The sequence below is a fragment of the Camelus ferus genome, chromosome 25 (assembly GCF_009834535.1).
Source record: "Camelus ferus isolate YT-003-E chromosome 25, BCGSAC_Cfer_1.0, whole genome shotgun sequence".
Classification (NCBI taxonomy): domain Eukaryota; kingdom Metazoa; phylum Chordata; class Mammalia; order Artiodactyla; family Camelidae; genus Camelus; species Camelus ferus.
Window position 1 is genome coordinate 454,466 of NC_045720.1, and position 16,235 is coordinate 470,700.

At 46.9% G+C, this 16,235-nt stretch overlaps 1 long non-coding RNA gene across 1 annotated transcript; it reads left to right on the forward strand.

The window, feature by feature from the left end:
• Nucleotides 1-33: 33 nt before the first annotated feature.
• On the forward strand, nucleotides 34-2,477 carry LOC116659892. Its single transcript, XR_004315267.1, has 2 exons — nucleotides 34-203; nucleotides 2,248-2,477. It is a non-coding gene; the product is annotated as an uncharacterized LOC116659892 (long non-coding RNA).
• Nucleotides 2,478-16,235: the final 13,758 nt, after the last annotated feature.

Consider the following 16,235-nt stretch of genomic DNA (forward strand, 5'->3'; position numbering starts at 1 on the left):
GAGCGGCCCGGGTCCGCGGCGGAGCGGCGCCCCCTGGCGGTCCCCGGCGGCCTAGCTTTGGAGCTGGGATCCGGCCCTGCGCAGAGGCTGCGGACGCCGGTGCTGGAGCCGCTGCAAGACCCGGGTCAGGCACGCCGTGGGTCCCTGCAGTCACCGCTGCTGGGGTCTTTTCCCACCCCTGATGGAAGCTGAGGCTCTGGGAGGTCAGCTCACTTGTTCCCCAGTAGCTCAGCACACGGGCGGAAGCGGGGAGGGAGACGGGACCCCACCAGGAGGGCAGTGCAGAGGGAGCTGGAGTCCTGGACCCGGGGGGCGGGGAGGGGCGGCTCTTCGGCCCCACACTTCTGTGCTACGGATGAGGGTGAAATCTCTTAACTGCTCAGGCCTCGCTCTCCTCGCTGCAAAATGAGGTCATAACTACAAGCTAGTGTATGTAGCTCCTCGTTCCCTGCAAAGCCCGATGTTCACTTGGATCTAAGCCACTGATACTTATGAGCCCCTGCTGTGTTCCGGGCGGGCGGCCTGGGAGGTAGACACTCAGCACGACGCCACAGAGAAAGCCTCTGCCTCCCGCGCTGGCCTGGAGCCTGTCGCGCCCTGAGCAGGGCAGGGCCCGCCGACCCCCCCCTCTCAGAGGCCCCGCCAGCAACCGCCGAAGCGGCTCCTCCTTCCCCTTGCCTACTTCCCCCTCACGCCTGCCAGCGTCACACCCACTCGCTCAGTTCTCTCCTCTGGCATTCAAGAAACCCTCTCCGAGGCTCCACCTAGCCCCTGGTCCACTCAGCAGAACTTCTTCAAAGGCCGGTCCGCCAGCCACGTGCTAACCTCGGCGCGGCCCATGCCCCTCGGTGTCCGGGACAAGGGTCTGACCTGAGGCCTGGCCATTCTGCCCCCGGGTCTCGTGTCCCCTACTCCACACTTGAGAGGACCCCACCTTCACACTGACTGCTCCGCAAGGTTTCTCCTTGAAGATTGGTTCCCCCAGCTCCGTCTCCTCCCACAAGGCTCCCCGCAACCACACGACCCCTCGGCACACGTAGGCCCCTCCCTTCCACATGGCCCCGCCCCTCCCACGTACCCCCCCCATGGCTCCTCCTCCCACACAGGTCAGCCCGGGGTACCTGCTCATTGGGGGTACCCCTGGGCCCAGGTGGCCCAGTGCCTCCTGCCAGCAAACCCCCCCCCAGGCCTCTTCTGCTACAGCGTGTCTCAGCACCCAGAATCACCTTGTTCCCATATCCCCAGTGTAACAACTGCTGGGCTCCGTGGGTCCTGGCTGAACACAGATGGCTGTGCTCACTGACCTGTCTTGCCAGAAGGACAGGGATGTGGCCTCTCGTCCTCACTGCTGTGTCCCTGGCATCCAGGCCAGGGCCTGACAGAGGGGATCTGGAGCCCTTAAGTTGCACACAGCTGGCCTCCCCACCTAACCCCATAGTGTTTCATGAAACAGTTCCGGGAGACAGAGGTGCAGCTGACACGAATGCCTCCAGGGCATCTGAGGAGGGACAAAGAAAGGTGCAGGGTAGCGGCACGTGGCACCAGGTAGAGACGCCACTGGAAGCCAGGCCAACTGCCCTGAGGCTAGAAATGCCCGTGGGAGGAGGGCTTCCCTGTCCACTCCGGGGAGACAAGGTATAGCTGTCTCCCAGCCTCTAAACGAACAAAGGAAGGAACTCTGGCCTATTTTCACATCAAAGGACCCCGGTACTGGCCTGGCTCCCATGAGCTGAAGGCTGAAGGGTCCCCTTCTGCGTGGCAGGGCACAGGCCTCCAGACTGAATGGGGGGTACCCCACCCCTGGTGGTGCTGTATGGAATCACTTCCCTCAGACGGGCCTGCTGGGCCCCAGGGGCACTGAGGAAACCCTCCAAGTGACCACCACTCCTGCTCCACTCACACCCCCGACACAGTCTCCTCCAGTCCTCCTCACCAGTCCCCCACCCCCAAGCACATCTCCCCAATCTTCCTGCACCTGGTGTGCCCAGACCCTTGAATCTTCAAATTGCTGTTAAAGAAAAAGAGTGCAGGTGTGGATTAGGGAGCATGACACACAGCCATGACATGAGCAATGCCCCCCCTCAAAGGTTGGTCCAAGTTCTAACCTCTGTAATCTGCCATGTGACTTTACTTGGAAATAGGGTTGTTACAGATGTCATTAAGTTAAGGCTTCCTAGATGAGATCGTACTGGATGAGGATGGGCCCTAAATCCAATGACTAAATGACTAATGTCCTTATATGAGAAGGGAGGAGATTTGAGACACTGAGAAAAAGTCCATGTGGAGACAGAGGCAGAGACTGGAGCGATGCAGCCACAAGCCAAGGGACCCTGAGGATGGCCGGCACCACCGGGAGCCAAGAGAGGCCTGGAGCAGATCCTCCCGACAGCCCTCAGAAGGCATCAACCTTGCCAGCATCTTGACTACAGACTCTGACTTCTGGCACTGTGACAGAATACATTTCTGTTGTTGTAAGACACCAAATGTGTGGCAATTTCTTCCAGGAGCCCTAGAAAACTAGTAGTGTGTCAAAGGTTTACTTAGCTCATTAACTAATGAGAGAGCCAGGAAGGGGGCTACAAATTCAAAAAAGAAGTTCAAAAACCACAAATTTATTTGGTGTAAGGGAACACTGATATGAATTAAAAAAATAGATGGAGATTGGCTTTTTTCATGGGAAAGAACAAGTAAACTTCTACTGAACCAAATTTATTTGCATGTTTATGAAAAAGAGATGCTTGCATTGCTGTTGCTCATCTGCAACTTAACTTGGGGGGGGGGAATTAGGTTTATTTACTCATTTTAGTGGAGGTACTGGGGATTGAACAGATGACCTCATGCATGCTAAGCACTCACTCTACCACTGAGCTATGCTCTCCAGCCTGATCACTGGCATTTGCAGAGCAGTGATATAGCTCAAAGAGCATGAAAGGCAGGGACCTGATAAAACCAGAATCAGAGAACCCAGATGAGCATGCTCTAAACAATATGTGGTTTTCCAAGAGAAACACCAGCAATATACTTTGTTTATTCCAAACCTGAACTTTTTCATCACCGTCTCCCCCCCCCCCGCCCCCATCTCAATCAGCCACAAGTGAGGCTGAGTGCAGCAGGTGTTGGCCCAGTTACTCCCCTGGGCACAGCAAGGCTAATAACGTCACACAGGCAACTCTGCGTTTGCTTTGCTGGAAGTTTTCATAAGAAATCTCAGATTGGACTTTTTAAAAAGATTTTTTAAATTGAAGTATCGTTGGTTTACAATGTTGTGTTAGTTTCAGGTGTACAGCAAAGTGATTCATTTATATATGTGTGTTTATGTATATATATATATTTTCAGTTTCTTTTCCATTACAGGTTATTATAAGATACAGAATATAGTTCCCTGTGCTATACAGTAGGTCCTTGTTGTTTATCTATTTGATAGATACTAGTGTGTATATGTTAACCCCAAACTCCTCATTTATCCCTCCCTGCCTCAGACTGGACTTCCAAAAGCCTCTGTTACTTGTTATCCCGGGCGAGAAACACAGCACTTATAATTTGGTGAATTTCTATGTACCCCAGCCTGCCAGGAAGTGGCCTTTCTGATCGCATGAAAGGCCTGGGATCTGAAACCCTGGGAGGGCGTTGTAGGCACTGATTCCACAAAGTCAACTCAAGTTCTACAAAAGCAGCGACTCAGGCCTGATCAGTGAACCACCCTCTCAGCACGGCTGTCTGTAGAGCTGGGGTGCAGAACCGACTTTTTAATCCTGTCCTGCTAAAAAGGAGGAGAGACTCTTACTGACGTGCAAATATCTATGTTGCCATGAAGAGTAACCTCAGAACCTCAGTGTCGAAGTCGGGGTGCTGAACTGGTGAGAGTCAAATGTCATTTAAAAGGCTACATTTCAGTTTACAGAAAGTGTCTCCTAAATTGCTTTAGGTTACAGACAGCTTGAGGGGAGAGAAAGGACTTCCCTACATACCAGTGTTAAAAAGACACAGCCCCGGAGAAAAGGGAACGCTCCTACACTGCTGATGGGAATGCAGCTTGGTGCAGCCACTGTGCAGAACAATATGGAGATTCCTCAAAAGACTAGGAATAGACTTACCATATGACCCAGGAATCCCACTCCTGGGCATATATCCAGAAGGAACCCTACTTCAGGATGACACCTGCACCCCAATGTTCACAGCAGCACTATTTACAATAGCCAAGACATGGAGACCGCCTAAATGTCCATCAACGGATGACTGGATAAAGAAGATATGGTATATTTATACAATGGAATACTACTCAGCCATAAAAACCGACAACATAATGCCATTTGCAGCAACATGGATGTCCCTGGAGAATGTCATTCTAAGTGAAGTAAGCCAGACAGAGAAAGAAAAATACCGTATGAGATTACTCATATGCGGAATCTAAAAAAAAGAAAATAAAATAAATACAAAACAGAAACAGACTCATAGACATAGAATACAAACGTGTGGTTGCCAGGGGGACAGGGGGTGGGAAGGGACAGACTGGGATTTCAAAATGAAGAATAGATAAACAAGATTGTACTGTGTAGCACAGGGAAACATATACAGGATCTTGTGGCTCACAGCGAAAGAGAATGTGACAATGACTGGATGTATGTTCATGTATAACTGAAAAATTGTGCTCTACACTGGAATTTGATACAACATTGTAAAACGACTATAACTCAATAAAAAAATTTGCCTAACCCTCAAAAAAAAAAAAAAAAAAGTCAGTGGTTACCAGGGCTTAGCAGGAGGAAGGGAGGGATGAATAAATGGATCACAGGAGACTTTTAGGGCAGTACGATAAAGCAGCAGTGGATACATGACAGTATACACTTGTCAAAACTCAGAAAGTACAAACAAAGAATGAATCCTAATGCAAACTATGATTGTTAGCTAATAAAAAAAAGTGTCAATATTGGCTCATCAGTTACAACAAATGCACCACACTAATTAATGGCAAGATGTTAATAATAGGGGGGAAAATTGTGGGGGTATCACTGGGTGTATGGGAACTCTGTACTTTCTGCTCACCTTTTCTGTAAACCTGAAATTTCTCTAAAAAATAGAGATTCTATTAAAAATAAAAATTCTGTTGATTTAAAGGGAAAAAAAAAAGACACAGCCCCAAAAGGGAGTGACTTATGCTCAGCCAGGACACCAGACCAGGGCTCAGACCCAGCCTCACCTCCCCTCTGTCAGTCAGGAATGTCTGACCAGCTCCAGGGAGGTTCCCTGCCACAGAGGCCCTCTCCACCCCCAAAGGAGAGGAGGTCGTATTCCACACAGAACTTCGGGTCCCCAAAGGGAGGTTACCTAAGCCTGAAATCATTTTTTTGTTGTTTGTATATGAATTTTTTGTCTTGCCTTTAAAAACCTTTCCCTTCCCGGAGCCCTTCGGAGCTGCCCTCCACCGGCTGGATGGGATGCCACCCAAGTCACGAACTGAGCAATGATGCCAATTAGACCTTCAAAGTTTCCTCGGTTGAATGTGTGTTTTTCAATACCAGGAAACAGGACATTGAAACAACACCAACAGTATTCAGGCAACTGACCATGGTGGCCTTTCCATCACTGCTCACACTGTCCTGTTATAACTCCTAGTCTGCTGGGTTTGGGGTGAACAGCCCAAGGAACCAACTTCTACTCCACCAGAGGCCAGAAATGCGAACACCAACAAAGGAAGCCAAAGGTTGTCTGAGTGTCCATCCTCTGAAGGGTCAGTAGTTTGAAGGCCCTGGTCCCAAGCTTTTCTCGGGGACTCTGGGGCTGTCCTCATCCCCTGTCGAAGGCTGTCTCCCACCCGAGGCTGACAGTGAGCCTCAGGTGAAATAAAGGACTCCCTGTGGAGCTTGCGATTTCTAAAATGTTTATATTAACACCATTTTACCTGTGCAGACTTGACCTAGGGGAGCTGCTGACCAGACAACTCTTTACCATAAGGGCGCGTTCAGCAAACCTGATTCCTCCCACCACTGCCTTTTCCATAAGGTGAAGAAGGAACAAAGCTCCAAAAATCTCACAGACATAGTAAACAATCTTACTAGGGGCAAGTGGGTGGGAGGGAATAAATTTGGGAGTTTGAGATTTGCAAATGTTAACTACTGTATATAAATAGATAAAAGACAAATTTCTTCTGCAGAGCACAGGGAAGTATATTCAGTATCTTGTAATGACCTTTAATAAAAAGGAATATGAAAATGAATATATGTATGTATATGCATGCCTGGGACAGTGTGCTGCACACCAGAAATCGACACATTGTAACCGACTGTACTTCAATAAAAAAAAGAAAAAAGATATCCTGTGAGAAATTGGATCCCTTGTTTGTGGATGACAGGACTGTGAAATGATACAACCACTTTGGAAAATGGTCTGGCAGTTCCTAAAAATGTCAAATATAGAGTTACCGATGATGGAGCAGTTCCATGGCTGGGTGAAATGGAACTGTGCCCCGAGGACCCTGGATGTGCACACGCCTGGCAGTCCAGCAACAGAAACAACCCCAGTGCCCACCAGTCAGTAAACGGATCAATAAACACGGTCCATCCACACAATCAAATACGATTCAGCAACAAAAAGGAACAACGTACTCACACAGGCCACAACGGGCAGGGACCTTCAACATTTGGCGAAGTGAAAGAAACTAGTCACCAAAGGCCACGTAGTGATTCCATTTCTCCAGAACGTTCAGAAGAGGCAAACCCAGAGACAGCAAGCAGACTCGTGGCTGCCAGGGGCTGGGCAGGGACACTGCGGATGGGGCTCCAGGACTGCGACAGCTAAAGGCAGCAGGGTTCCTCCAGGGGCGATGAGTTCTAAGGTTAGCCAACCGCGATGGCTGCACAGCTCTGCTAGGGTGCTAAAAGCCAGGGAGCTGCACCTAGGAGCGGCACTGCTGAGTCACATGGAATCCCTATGTTAGACATTTTGAGGAACCGCCAAATGATTTTCCAACTAGTGATGCTGAGCATCGTTTTTTGTGCTTGTTCACCATTTGTGTACCTTCTTAGGAGAAATGTCTTTGCAATATTTTGCTCACTTTTAGTTGGGTGATTTGCCTGTCTATTGTGAAGCTGTGAGAGCGCTTCATATATTCTGCATACAAGCCCCTGATCAGATGGGTGATTTGCAAACTTTTCTCTCACTCCGTGGATTTTCCTTCCACTTTCCCGATAACGTCCTTTGAAGCACGAAAGACTTTAACTTTGACGAAGTCCAGTTTATCTAATTTTCTTTTTGTTGCTTATGCTCTTAGATTAAGATTTAATCCTATGTTTTCTTCAAAGAATTTCATAGTTTTAACTCTTAAATTTAGTCTATGATCTACTTTGAGTTAATTTTTGCATATGGTGTGATGTTGGGGTCCAACTTCAGTCTTTCGAGTTGTGGGCGTCCAGTTGTATAAAAGATTGTTCTTTCATATTGAGCTGTCTTCGCACTTTGTCAAAGATCAGTTAACAACAAATGCAAGAGTTTCACTCTGAACTCTCAATTCTGTTCTATGGATCTATGTGTCCATACCAGTACCACCTAGGCTGACTTAGTGTGGCTTTGTCCTAAGGTTTGCATTTGGGAAGTATGAGTGATTCCTCTAAGTTTATTGTTTTTTTCCTTTTTTCTATGTTTTTAATGTTATTGCATCTATATATATTACATGAAATATATGACTACATATATTTTATGTTATTATACACGTATATACATATAAATGCTTTTGAAAGAAAATGCTTTTCTTTTTTCTTCCAGTTTTACTGAGATATAATTGATGTGCACATTATAAAAGTTTAAGGTGTGCAGCATAATGATTTGATTTACATACCTCATGGAATTAGTATCCCAGTAAGTTTAACGAACATCCATCATCTCATATAGATACAAGACAAAAGGAAAAGATAAAACCTTTTCCTTGTGTTGAGAACTCTTAGGACTCACTTTCTTAACAACTGTCATCTATAACACACAACAGTGTTAATTATATCCATCATCCTGTGCATTACATCCCTCCTGCTTTATCTTGTAACTGGAGGTTTGTACCTTTTGACTGTCTTCATCCAATTCCCCCACCCCTCACCTCTGGCAACCACAAATCTGATCTCTCCTGCTATGAGTTTGTTTGTTAACTTTTGCAAAAAAAAGTCAGCTAGAATTTCGACAGAGATTCCTTGAGTCTGTAGATCCATTTGCAGAGTATTGCTGTATTCACAATATTAAGTCTTCTGGTTCATGAATATTCATTTCCATATTTAATTTTTTTAACAATGCTTTGTAGTTTTCAGCGTATAAGTCTTGAATTTCTTTTTTTAGATTCATTTCTAAGTATTTTATTCTTTTGATGCTTTTATAAATGAAAATTTTTCCTTCATTTCATTTTCAGACTGTCCGTTGCTACTGTATAGAGATACAACTGATTTCTATATGTTGACCTTGTATGTTGACCTTGTATTCTGCAAATTGTTCAATTTGTTTTTTTAGTTCTAATAGTTTTTTGTGGATTCCTTATGATTTTCTATACATAGGATCGTGTCATCTGAGAATAGAGATACTTTTACTTTTTCTTTTCTGATCTGGATGTGTCTTATTTCTCTTTCTCGCCTAATTAACCCTGGCCAGGTCCTGCAGTGCAATGTTGGGTAGAAACAGACAGCAGGCATCTTCATCTTGTTCCTCATCCAAGGAGGAAACCTGTCGGTCCTCCCCCACTGAGTGTGGCAGTAGTTGTGGGTTTCTCAAGGAAGACCTTCATCAGATTGAGGAATTTTTCTTCTAACCTTAGTTTGAGGTTTCTTTAAAAAAAAAAACAAACAAACATGAAAGGGCATTAGATTTTGTTAAATGCTTTCACTGAGTCTGAGGACAGCACATGGCTTTGTCCTCTATTGTATCAGTATGGTGTACTACATTGATTGATTTTCGTATCGTAAACCAACTTTTCACTCCTGGGATAAAGCCCACTTGTTCAGATCCAGCTTCGTTCACCTTACTAGTGTTTTGTGGAGGGTTTTGTGTCTATGTTCATAAGCGATATTTCCCTGTACTTTTCATTGCTTGTGATGTTTGTCCGGTTTTTGTAAGAGGGTAACATGAGCTCATCGAAGGAACTGGGAAGTGTTCCCTCCTCTGCTGTCTTCTGGAAGACTGTGAAGCGTTGCTGTTAACCCTTCTTTAACAGTTCGGTAGAATTCACCCATGAGTCATCTGGGCCTGGGCTTTTCTTTGCGGAAGTTTGAAAACTACTGACTCAGTTTCTTCACTTGTTATCGGTCTATTTAGATTTCCTATTTCCTCCTGAATCAGTTCCAGTAGTTAGTGTCTTTATTAGAATTTGTCCATTTCATCTAAATTATCTAATTTCGTGGCACACAGCTGTTCATAATATTCCCTTGTGACCCTTTCAATTTTGGTAAGGTCAGTAGTCATGTCCTCTCTTTCACTCCTGATTTTAGTAACCTGAACCCGCTTTTTGTCTTGGACAGTCTAGCTAAAGGTTTGTCAAGTTTTAAATCAACTGTTGATTTCCCTTACTGATTTTCTATTCTCTGTTTCATTTATTTCTGCTCTAATCTTTAATATGTCCTCCCTTCTGCTTATTTTGGGTTGAGTTTGCTCTTCTTTTTCAGATTTCTTAAGGTAGAAGTTAAGGTTATTGAGTTGAGATCTTTTTTTCTTCTTAAATATGAGTTTACTGCTACAAATTTCCCTCTAAACACTACTTTTGTGGCATTCTATAAGTTTTGGTATGTAGTATATACATTTTTATTCATCTCAAAGTAGCTTCTCATTTCCCTTGAGATGTCTTCTTTGGCCATTGGTTACACGGGAATGTGAGGTTTAATTTCCACATATGTGTGGATTTCCCATCTTTTCTTCTGTTACTGATTTCTAATTTTTTTTTGTTGTTGTTAATTCTAATTTGTGGTCAGAGAACATGCTTTGAATGACTTTAATCTTTCTAAATCTATTGAGACTTGTTTTATGGCCTAACATATTGTCTGTCCTGGAGAACGTTCCATTTGCACCTAAGAGCAATATGTGTTATGCCCTTGTTGGATGGAGTGTTCTATAACTGTCTTGTTAGATCTGGTTGGATTGTTGTTTAAATATTCAATTTCTTATTGATTTTCCTGCCTACTTGTATTGTCCACTATTGTGAACAGGGTATTAAAGTCTACAAATATTATTCCTGAATTACCTACTTCAATTCTGTCCATTTTTGCTGCATGTATTTTAGGACTGTGTTGTTAATTGCATAGATAACTGTTTACTTTGATGGATTGACCCTTTAATTATTGTAAAATGTCTTTCTTTGTCTCTAGTAACAATTTTTGCCTTAAAGTCTATTTTGTCTGATATTAGTACAGTTATTCCAGCTCTCTTTTGGTTACTATTTTCAAAGAATATCTTTTTCCATCCCTTAACTTTTAACCTAATTATATCTTTGATTCTAAAATGTCTCTTATAGACAGCAAAAAGTTAGATCCAGGTTGGTTTTTTTTTAATCCATTCTCCCAATCTCTGCCTTTTGATTGGAGTGTTTAACTCATTTACATTTAGTGTAATGATTGACTATGTAAGATTTACATCTGCCATTTTGCTATTTGTCTTCTATGTGTCTTATGTCTTATACATTTATTCTTCCATTACTGCCTCATTTTGTGCAAAATAGATCGTTTCTAGTGAACCATTTTAATTTTCTTGTCATTCTTTTACCAAATATTCTGACTTATTTTCTTACTGATTTCCCCCTGGGGATTAAATTTAACATCTTAATTTCTAACAATCTTGTTCGTATTAATATGAACCTAATTTCAATCATACAAAAACTCTGCTCTTATGTATTCAATCTTATATATTTCCACTTCACTTATTCTTTTTTGCTAGTATTATAGAAATTCTTTTTTGCTAGTATGTTTCTGTGTTATAAATCCATCAATATGGTTTTATGATTATTGCTTTATGCAGTTATATTTTATATCAGATGGAAAGAGAGTTGCAAGAAAAAAATGCATTACTACTGAATTTTGTACTTACCTATGCGGTTACCTCTAGCAGGACTCTGTATTTCTTCATGTGGATTTGAATTACCGTCTAATGTTCTTTTATTTCAGTCTGAAGGATTACCTCTAACATTTCCCACCAGGAAGGCCTGCTAGTGACAACTATCTCTCAGTCTTTATTTATCTGGGAATGTCTTAATTTCTCTTCATATTTGATGGTTATAAAACACAGAATCCTGAATGTAGAATTCTTGATCAACAGTTGTTTTCCTTCAGCACTTTGAACGTGTTATATTACACCTCTGGCCTCCCTGGTCTCTGATGAAGATGAGCTGTTAGTCTTACTGAGGACCACACGCACATGATGGGCCCCTTCTTCCACTGTTCCTAAGATTCTCTGTCTCTGGCTTTTCGCAGCTTGATTATTATGTCTCTAGGTGTGGAGATCTTTGTTTATCCCACTTGGAGTGAATTAAGTTTCTTAGATGTGTGTATTAACATTTTCATCAAATTTGGGAAGATTTCAGACATTATTTCTGTAAATATTCTTTTGGCTACTTCCTCTCTTCTCCTCTGGGACTCCCATTACAGGTATGTTTGGTGTGCTTGATGGTGTTCCACAGGTCTCTGAGGTTCTGTTCATTTTTCTTCTTTTTTCTTTCTCTTTCTCAGACTGGATAATCTCAACTGACCTGTCTTCAAGTTTGTTGATTCTTTCTCCTGCCAGTTCAAATCTGTTATCAACCTCTTTAAGGACAACAGTGAAATGGACAAAAAAACCCAACCAAACAAACAGACAAAACTAAGGTAATTACCCAGATTGTCCACTGTTTCCCATCCGATAGATACTAGATGTCTGTAAACCACTGGTCCATTACAGAGCTCACCAAATGGTCAGACTTTGAAACCAATGCCCAACATTGCTCCACTGCTGTCAGTGACAGGGAGTAACTTCTGGCCACAAAGAAACCAAAACAAACAGAAATACACAAAGTCACTTGAGAAGAAAATTAGAATTATAATAATGACAATTAGAAAATCACAATATCATTGGCACTCAGACTGCCCCCGAGGAGCCCAGGAAAGATGTGCCTGGGCTTAGCATAGCTATGAGGTGCCTACTCAGGAAACCTAGTTCACCCATCTCCATCAGGTGAGGCACTGGGCATCTTGGTGGAAGACCTCCAGAACTATTACACGGTAACTTTCAGAAAAAGGGAGAATCGTAATTCTTATACAGATGCATATTGAACACATGTTGAAGATTTTACTCGAGTCATTAAGTAATGAGAGATTCAGGAAATGTTATAACTGCCTTGAAGGAGAAGTCAAAGAAACACAAATCTATGCAGAATAAAGGAATGCTGAAGTTAACTTACAAATGGATGCAAAGCCAGCTTTTTCCATGACTGGAGGAGGGAAATCTATTGACCGTTAATTTATTTTCAAGTCTATGGAAAATAATTATTTACATTGCTATTAGTTGTCTACAAAGTTGTAAAATATCTCAAAGACAAAGACATGCACTGATCTCATGAACTGGAGACCTGGGAAAGGCGTGCCCTAAACAGGGCACAGCTTTCCCCAGAGATACCAGGAATCTGCTCTGCTTATTCGAAGTCTTAGATTTTTTTTTACATCCCAGGTCCCATCTCCTATGTGCCCTTGGTTTCCAATTCCTAGGATTCCCAGACCCCCTAAGAATCTTATACCACTCAGTTCCTGACCATCTCCCCAGACCCCAAGCCCCATGTCTAGTTATCCTGGTACCTAGCCCCAACCTCCCACGTCCTCAGGCCCCAATTCCTCCAGTTCCCCGATTTCCTGGCCCTCAACAGCCCCACTCAAGCCCCTCCAGTTTGCTTTAGCACCAGCTCTGATGGCCACTCCAGAGGACTTGGACCAGACTGCCTTCCACGTTGCCCCAGTATCCCTGGGGTTCCAGCACATTCAGGGAGGTCGAGGGGTGGTCAGCCATAGCTGAGTTTGGCTGACTAGAGCTTGGGGGTGGGGGAAAGGGAATGGTGGCTCTTCATTCAGCAAAGTGAAGAAATGTGACCTGCTTGAAAGAACGACTGGCACTGGAGGGTCCACACTCAGGCCTGGGGACACTCAAGAAAGGTGAAGCCCACCCTTGCTCTGTGCTGAGACCTCGGTGAGAGGGGGTGGCTGGCCGCAGGCTCCCAGCACCACTGCTGGCTTCATCTCCCTTGCCCTGAGCTCCCTGACCCCCTGGAGGATCCCCGCCTCTTCCCTCCCCTCGGGTCTCCTTTCCTGTCCTCTCTATACTGGGGGAGGATCCCAGACCCGGGCTCTGCTCTGGCTCTGCCAGCTTTCCCTCTCTGGATGCCCAAGCCCACGTGCTGACTGGGATCCCAGTGAGGGGGGCGGTCCGGGTGTGGGCGGCCTGCTTACCCATGACTGGCCTCAGAGAGCGAGTGCTCCAGTCTTTGGGCCACAACGCCCACCTACTCAGCCCTCTCAGGAGGCGCTGTCCACAAAATGATTTTTAAAGAGAGTATCAAGGGCTGGCTCAGGGGTGGAAGAGGGTTCAGGTAGGAACCTCTCAACCTGCTCTTCAGTGAGCTTGGCTTCCCCACCACCCTTGAAAAGGACAGGAGTATCCAGGTTGTTCTGCGGCTTGTCTTTCATTTAGCTCACACGGCTCTGCAGACGTATAAAACACTCCTCCTGGGGGCCTCGCCTGGGTGGTCCAGCTGAGGAAGCCTTCTTCCCTGCCTAGCCTGGCTTAAGGTGTTCTGAGAGGGTCAGAAAACCAGGAAACTCTCCTTTGCAGGTTGGGAGTGGGGTCAGGGAAGCACCCTGCTTAGTAGCTGGAGGTAGGGGGCTATGAGACGGAGGGGTCACAGGTCCAAGAGAATGTGTGACTCTCCGCCAGGCACAAAAACAGTAACCAGTGCTGTGTGTGCAGAGGTCTGAGCTGTCCCAAATGCTCCAAGGGAGTTGAAAGAGGATTTCACAACTCCCTCAATTGTGACAGACAAATCAACTCAAATAAGCAACAAACTGTGGGCCCACATACCTTGGAAGTCCAAGAGGTTTAGCTTCAGGTGCAGCTGGATCCGGGTGATCCCAGGAAGTTGTCAGGGTCCTGCCTCTCTCCACCTCTCACTCTACTTGCCTCTGGAGTGGCTTCCTTTTCTGGTGTGCATCCCGAATAGTTTGGGTAGTTTTCATAGCTCTTGGGATGACTGACACCCCCAAGACAAATCTCATATTGGATCCTGATTTGCTCCACTGGGGTACTGTCCCCTAGTTTAACTACTGTGGGCAGGAGGATGCACACCATGGCTGGATCAGCTGCGTCACCCACTCAGCCACAGGGTGGGGGCAGGGGATCCTGTGATTAACAGCCCACCAGAACCTTAGTGACCTCTGAGCCTCCAGGGAAGTGCAGCGGAGAGCATGAGGCCAGAGCTTGGAGTGGAGGAAGCTCGTGTGGCCCCATGGAGGCGGGCAGCACCCCGAGACTGGGTGGGCGTGGCCACGGCAACTGATTCTGGAACTACTGATGACCTGGGCCCATGCCCTTTCCAGGGTCCCAGCCACTCCCATTTTCTGGCCCCACAGAAGCTAAGAGGTTCCTTTGAATTCCATGGGCAGAGGAGGGAGCCCCTGAAAGGACTGTCATCCCATGTCCCCAAGTCAGGCAGAGGAGCTCTGAGCAGATGCAAATGTGGGACGTGACCCTTCTTCCACTCAGGTGTTGTCATACTTGCAATCACGTTGGAACCCACAGCTGCCTGGGGATTCCAGTGGGCTGAGAAACCCAGGACTGAAGGAAGGTGGAAGCACTTCCTTCAGTTACTCAACCAAAGCCAGGTGAGCCGTGTCCCGGCGCTCACTGGCTCAGCCTCAGGTGAAGTGGCCACACCTGAGAAAGGAGACTGCGCACGGCTGGGGGCAGGGGTGGCACACCTGGCTAGCCCTTCTCTAGTTTTGAGCTCCTGAGGCATCTGCTCCAGGTGGTGGGACAGACAAGAGCGGGCCCTGTGGCTCAGGCTCTGTCCTCACTCAGGGGCCCGCCCTCTGGGGGCAGCATGGCGCCTGAGGCCCTGCCTCAGCCACTGCTTCCCTCTGGGGTCGCCTTCAAATTCCTCACAGCCCTGGGTCTGAGGCCCTCTGCGCAGGGCTAGGACCCCAAGTGCCTGGCCCTTGCTTTCCAGCTGGCGCCCTGCTGCGGCCTTGGGAGGCTGCTTGGCTCTGAGGCGCATGGTGGCTGCCCTGCCTCCCGGCCACCGCCCGCGCCCTGGGAAGCCGTGACCAGGAAGGGTGTGCCAGGCAGCCTTGAGGACTTGGCTCTGCTGCCTCTTCCTCCCCTTGTTATTTTGGCCCCAGCCTTGTTTCCTTCAGAGCATTGACCGGAACACCCTGGAGACTTCAAAGGGCAGTGGCTTCCTCAAATCACCCACCTCCAGTCCTGGCCACCTACCCACACCTTGGGAGCTGGCGCTGTCCTGCGGGGCTGTGCTCTTGTGTGGCCCTCGGCCCTGGCATAGACACCTGGGCAGAGCAGAGCCTCCACACATGCCTTTGATCACCGCCCAGTGTGAGGGAGGCGGCTCCACCAGCCTCCAGCCCCCAGGTGCGCAGAGGAGAGGTGCTGATGGGGGGGAGGCCACACCACTCACGTCACCCCCTCGGAATCTCTGCTTGCCACCACCAAAGGCAGGCTGCCACAGCTTACACCCCACCTCCCGAATGCAGGCAGCCAAGTCAAGCTGCCCTCGTCCAGGTCAGGCAGCCAGGTGGTCAGCACTCTGGGAGGCTAGGGGCTGGTGGGTGGCCTCCTTCCTTCATGGCTGGGCTGTCTTGAGCCACTTGGGAGCCTGGCTCCACCCAACGTTTGATGGGACCCCACACTAGAGGCTCCACTAAGAACTCCCTCCTGCTCAGCTGACCCTGCCAAGGCCAGAGAGGAAAACCTCCAAAAGCCTATGTGCAGGTGAAGTCAAGGACAGATGGCTTCTAAAGTTGACAAAGAGCATTGGAGGGAGACCAGAACAATCGAGAGAGGAGCTGGGGCAGGCAAGGGCAGAAAGCACTGCTCCCGCTCCCGCACCCCGCGGCTGCAGGGACCCTCCTGTGAAAGTGGGGCCCCTTGTCTGTGAAAAAGGGGTCTCAATACCAGGCAAGTCACAATGGATCTCAGCTCAGGCGTCCTGCCTGCCCTAGGGAGCCTGTGGCTCCTGTCAGCCTCGGCTCCCA